This window comes from Rhipicephalus microplus, chromosome 4, assembly GCF_043290135.1.
Source record: "Rhipicephalus microplus isolate Deutch F79 chromosome 4, USDA_Rmic, whole genome shotgun sequence".
Classification (NCBI taxonomy): domain Eukaryota; kingdom Metazoa; phylum Arthropoda; class Arachnida; order Ixodida; family Ixodidae; genus Rhipicephalus; species Rhipicephalus microplus.
Window position 1 is genome coordinate 140172717 of NC_134703.1, and position 5637 is coordinate 140178353.

At 40.9% G+C, this 5637-nt stretch overlaps 1 long non-coding RNA gene across 1 annotated transcript; it reads left to right on the plus strand.

Moving 5' to 3' along the window:
- Window positions 1–211: 211 nt before the first annotated feature.
- LOC142814022 (uncharacterized) lies at window positions 212–2437 on the plus strand. Its single transcript, XR_012894777.1, has 3 exons — window positions 212–402; window positions 1725–1810; window positions 2175–2437. It is a non-coding gene; the product is annotated as an uncharacterized LOC142814022 (long non-coding RNA).
- The last annotated feature ends 3200 nt before the right edge of the window (window positions 2438–5637 follow it).

Below are 5637 nucleotides of genomic sequence, written 5' to 3' on the forward strand. Positions count from 1 at the left end.
GTCATTCCGGGACGAACGGCCGTCCGCCGTATGCGCTATAGCGTTTGCCTTTCGGCGCCGTCCTGGCGGGTTTCAAGCTCCTCCCCCTCTTCCACCCCGCTCACCACGGCCAGCGTTGCTCCCACAACGGCGGCGTAGATAAGCGAATAGTTGCGTGACCGAACACCAGCGTCGACAGCTGCGGCGCCGCCAGTGCCTCCTCCTTCTCTATCTCAACGTCGCTCTCTCTGTCTCATCGTCTTTCAAATGCGTTGCGTTGGTCTGGGGTCTTGGCCGCTGTGTGTGTGCTAGCGAACAGGCGCATATTCAATGGTGGTCACGCATGACACCGTGTTCGAAGTGACGCTTGGATTAAGGAATATTCATGGAGTGGCGGACACGGACAACGTGGGCCTGTTAACGGTGAGTGTACTGTTTTCGTATGTAGTAATCATACAGCGCTAGCTGGGCGCCTGCAGCAGCTCTGCCGAAGTAGGCTGCCAACCACTTACAACATCATGTGTTCGCGGGCCTGTTGCAGATGCCCGATTAAACGTGTGACTTAACGAGTTCACACTGCTATGCGCGATGTTGTGTAAGTGCCTGCATCACTCATACATACAGTGAGTGATGTGATCACTTAACAAGGGCGGGATTAGTTGCTGATCGCACATTGTCTCTACACCGCACAAAGTGATTGATATTGTTTTAAGATGTGCTTTGGGCTACATCGTAATAACATTTCTATTAATACTCAAATGTGCAACATGCTTCTGTAGGTGTAAGCGTAAAAAAGAAAGAAAAAGCAAAAGTTATGTACAGAGGCGCACTGTACGAAATGGCTTTTTTTTTTTTTGCTTAAAGATGGTATAGTTGGAGGTGCTGATATGCCGCGATGCTCCCAGCACGTGCGCCTCGGTCTTTTAAGCTATTTAGGACGAGTGTCATCAGCAACAGGGAAAGATCTAGCAGACTTCCAAAGGCGCGTTGTTGTGGCCATCGCCGTGCGTTGTTTTCCCTCGTTTCTGTTTGCTGTTTTTGTGCTTCGCTTTCATCTGCGATAATGTTCGGCGTTATAACAGAATCGAGAGAGTATACGTTACTGTCGCAGCTATGTGCGGTAGCTCTAGCATAAGCCATGGCTGCTGCAACGTAGTCGGCGTCCGCGCGCGTTGGTGTCGTTCGAGCGCTCTTACTTGCGTGATTGTGTTTAACTGAGTATTTAGGCACGGGTTACGTTTGTAAATCCCGTAGTGAATAATCGCTAATAGCGTGCCCCTGACCGCCATCAGAGGATGGGCTTGGTTGTCGAAATATGCCAGACGCTTTTTCTGAAAGCAAGCTTTGAATTTTTTTTAAAAGAAGTGCTTTCATGCGTGCAAGGCAGTGCCTATTGCAAGCCCGCAACTCTTTAAAAACTGGACGAGCTATCACATCTTTTATCAAATTACAATGAATTAAGATGATTGAATTATAGATGACTAATTTCTGTGCTAGATTAGGTGCACAAAACACATGTTCGCAGCCCTACGTCTAGAAAGCAGGCAAATAGGAAGCACAGCGTCAAATTTGGATTAGATTCCATTGACGGAGCGTCTTGTGGGAGTAGAAAGAACGAGAAAATTGTTCATTTTTGATGCCCTTATAGAGGCAGTCGGAATTGCACTGATTGGTGACTTGTAACGATTCCTCAGATTGTTTGAGGGGGTGGTTAAAGTCAGTAAATCTTTTACTTTTTTTTGCAGACCTCTTCGCTAGTGCCACGCCCAAGATCATTTGTTCTCATGTAAAAGAGAAAGCAGAGATGTCTTCACTGTTTGTACATGAAGAGGTAAGTTTCTTGTGCATTTTGATTAATGTTACATGTTCTGAACGTTGTACTTTAGGAATTGTTTTTCACACTGGCTCACTACTCTAGAAGGAATTCGACTCTTAGGTGAGTTCAGGCTTTCGTAAGTGCCATTTTTGAGCTGTAGTCTTAAACTTCATCTCATTTCGGGAATTTGCTGTATGCTCGAAAACTCTTATCTTTATCATACGAAATTATTGGAATGTATGGGTTGTATGCTTCGAGTTCAGTGTAATGTCAATTACACGCCATTTCGAAGGATACACACTACACATTCTTTATATATGGTGCTGCCAGAACAGCACGAACATCCTTTTATGAGAAGTCATATTTGCTCTTATTACAGGATGGGAGGGTGCCGCTGACGTCCTGCGTAGTCTACCCCCCGGTCCCAGCCTAGAGCAAGCCTACTTCCTGAACCTCCACATGGATAACCGAAAAATCTTCCGTGTCAGTAATGACGAAGAAGGAGTGACAGCACTGATGAGTTGATTTTTTTTATTTTCAACATTGTCTACGGCTGCAAGGCCTTTAACATCCACTGTGATTGAGCGGCTTTTTTTCGGCGTGAGTTTGGAGTTTATCAAAGAAGTTCAGGCAGTACGACGCTGAAAATTTTAGTGTCACAATGCCTGAACAACTTTTTCTAGTGTGGTCGTGGTAGATGAACAAACATTGTTATTTGTGTAAGTTATTTTGCTTAAATATAGCTGGACCATTCCATGCCAAACGTCCCAGCCACTTTGGCGACCATCTGAATTGTATTTGAAAAAAAAAGTGCTGACTTACTGCGTTGAAAACAGTGAACTGCTAGAATATTTCAGCGAGAAAAAAAGTTTTGTTCATGTGGCTGGCTTATAACTTCCTGGCATAATGCCGTCTGTGTGCTGTTTGTGGAAAAATTCGTTTTAAAACTACCGCTTATTTTTTCTAAAGCAAATTCGGTCTACCTGTTAAGTAAATGTGCTTCTGTAAAGTATTTGAAGCTCAATAATATTAGTGCAATTTTTTCATTCGCTTCCAAGAATAAAGGCAAAATGCGTTATGTTTAAATTTTTTATTGCACTTTGTATGAATATCTGAGCAGTCAATACTTACTCCACAGAAGGTATATTTTGAGGAAAAAATATCATTAGAGCTCTCAAGCTGCTGAAATATACGAGAAAATATCACGAATTTCACAAAATTGTGATTTTGGTCCGTACTGAGATGCAATTTGCTCCATGTTGTGATACAATGAAAACTCATCATTATACCTAAATTGTAAGAAAATGAAATTTTTTCTGTAATAAAAATCGTATCGCAAAAAGGACAGGAAAGAGCGCTGTCAACTGAATTTTATTGAAGGTGCTACGAGCGTTTTTATACTGAGCACAAGACCAGGGCTCATCTGCAACAACACATGTGTGACCATGACAAAATAATTTTAACCGAGAAAAGAATACTCTTTTTCGGAAAAGATAAGTGAAGGTGTACTGAAGCATTGATCCTTGGCCTTCCTAATAAAGAGTTCTAAAATCTCTCATTTTTCTGCTTGCTTTTTTTTCAAAAACCGTGTTTTATGAAACCTAGGACTACACTTACATTCTTTACGGTGCCCGGCCATGAGACTACTATAGCCCTTCTTAACATTTAAAGCATGCTGTCTTGCTTGATCATTGAAGCATTGCCCAGTTTGTCCTATGTTTACTTTTCCACGTGTTAGCGGTATCTCATACACATTAGGTTGGCATTCAGTAAACCTATTCTAGCGACGAATGGTGCAAGATTGACTATTCCTGTTGCTGTAAGTACATGCACTTTTGAAAGCTTGCAAGGGGTAGAAAACAACAATGTCATATCTGCTGGCTCTTTTCCTAAAATTGTGAGACACCTTATGTACATAGTACCGTGTGACATGCAAAGGTGATTGGTCATTCTCTTTTTCTTTTGGTCCTGTTTCCTTTAACTTTAGTTTCTGCAGGAGGGTTTCGCAAACAAGTGTGATGATGCTGTTGGGGTATTGGCTGGTGCTATCAGCCCAGGAGTGCTAAGAATGTTCTGCCTTTTCATAGTGGGCATTCAAAATTAGTAGAAAGAGGAATTGATACCACATGTACTCAGGCCACCCTTCAGAAGTCATGTTAGCACAAGGGTGAGGTCAGGTTTAAAAACCAGATTAAAAGACTAAAAGATGCTGGGTATCCCAACATAATCATCACACCCGTTTGCGAAACCCTCCTGCAGAAAGTAAAGTTAAAGAAGACAGGACCAACAAAAAACAATGACCAAAACCTTTGCATGTTATACCACATCATGTGTCTCACAATTAAAAAAATAGCCAGCAGATATGATATTAGCGTGTTGTTTTCCACCCCTTGCAAGCTTTCAAAAGTGTGTGTACTAAACAGCAACAGGAATAGTCAATCTTGCCCCATTCGTCACGAGAATAGGTTTACTTAATGCCAATTTAACGTTTGTAGAAGGATTTTTCATCAGGTAAACCAATGATCAGTGCATCACTACACGTTCACTTATCCTTTCCGAGAGGGAGTATTCTTTTCACAGTTAAGATTATTTTGTAGTGCTCACACGTGTCGTCGCGCATGAATACGGTTCTTGTACTCCGTATAAAAGCGCTCGTAGCACATTCATTAAATTCAGTTGACAGTCGGTGCTCTTTCCTGTCCTTTCTGTCTCTTCCTAAATTTGTCGCGCTGTGACTAGCACACAACCACGATGAACTAACTCTCCCAAATTAAGCTCTTGTTACCTAACACGTAGACCGAGTTTCGTATGGAAAGAAGGAGCGGTGCTTTTAAAATAAAATTTTTCACATACAACACCTAGACGGCATTCCAGGAAGTTCAGAGGGCAGCCACGTGACCAAATATTTTTCCTCTCCTAAATATTCCAGAAGTTCACTATTTTCATTGCAGCACGAGTTTTTCGAATACATTTGAGATGGTTGCCAAAATGGCTGGGACATTTGGCATAAAGTGACCCAGCTGTGTCATTAGCCATAATTATGCATTACCTCTTTTGTTTTTTGTGTGTTTTGACTCAGTTTTGTGTTCGTTTTTAGCTTATTGTGTTTCTGATCATTGTATTGGTTTCTTAAGTATTCGCTAAAGATATATGTGCGAAAACCCGTATATGTTTGCATGTACATCATTTCTCATAACCAATTGTTATACATCCAGGAATACAAAGCTTAATCCACTGTGATTGTATACATTTGAAAACACTACCATATATATTTTTGTGTGCATCACTTCTTGGGAACGATTGTGTACATGAAGGCGTATATAGTGAAATCATGGTGATTGTATATATTTGAAAGAATCATAAGTATATATTTGCCTGTATTTCATTCCTATTAACCGATTGTGTACATGAAGGAGTATTAAACTGGAAACCACTGGGATTGTAGATACTTGAAAGAATTATAGGGATATATTAGCGTATATTTCATTTGTAGTCTCTATGTACTTGAAGCAGTATACTAAACTGAAACCAGTGTAATTGTATGTTGCAAAGAATTGTCAATGAAGTGAAACTGAATAAATATAATAAACATTTGAGGTGTTGCATGTGTAGTGTACGTATACGTGAACGTATATCTGGTGAAAAAGTTGTGTGGCAGAAAAAAAGTTTATGTTTTATTTGCCTATTACATAAACGCAATATGCAAGGGCAGCAAGGCTTCATTTTTTGTAACGCGCATTATGCATATACTTTGAAGTATATATAGATCCAGCAGAAGTTCATACACGATAGTACGCGTTTATATTTTTGCCCAGACGCAATGAATGGAGCTCGACAGGTGG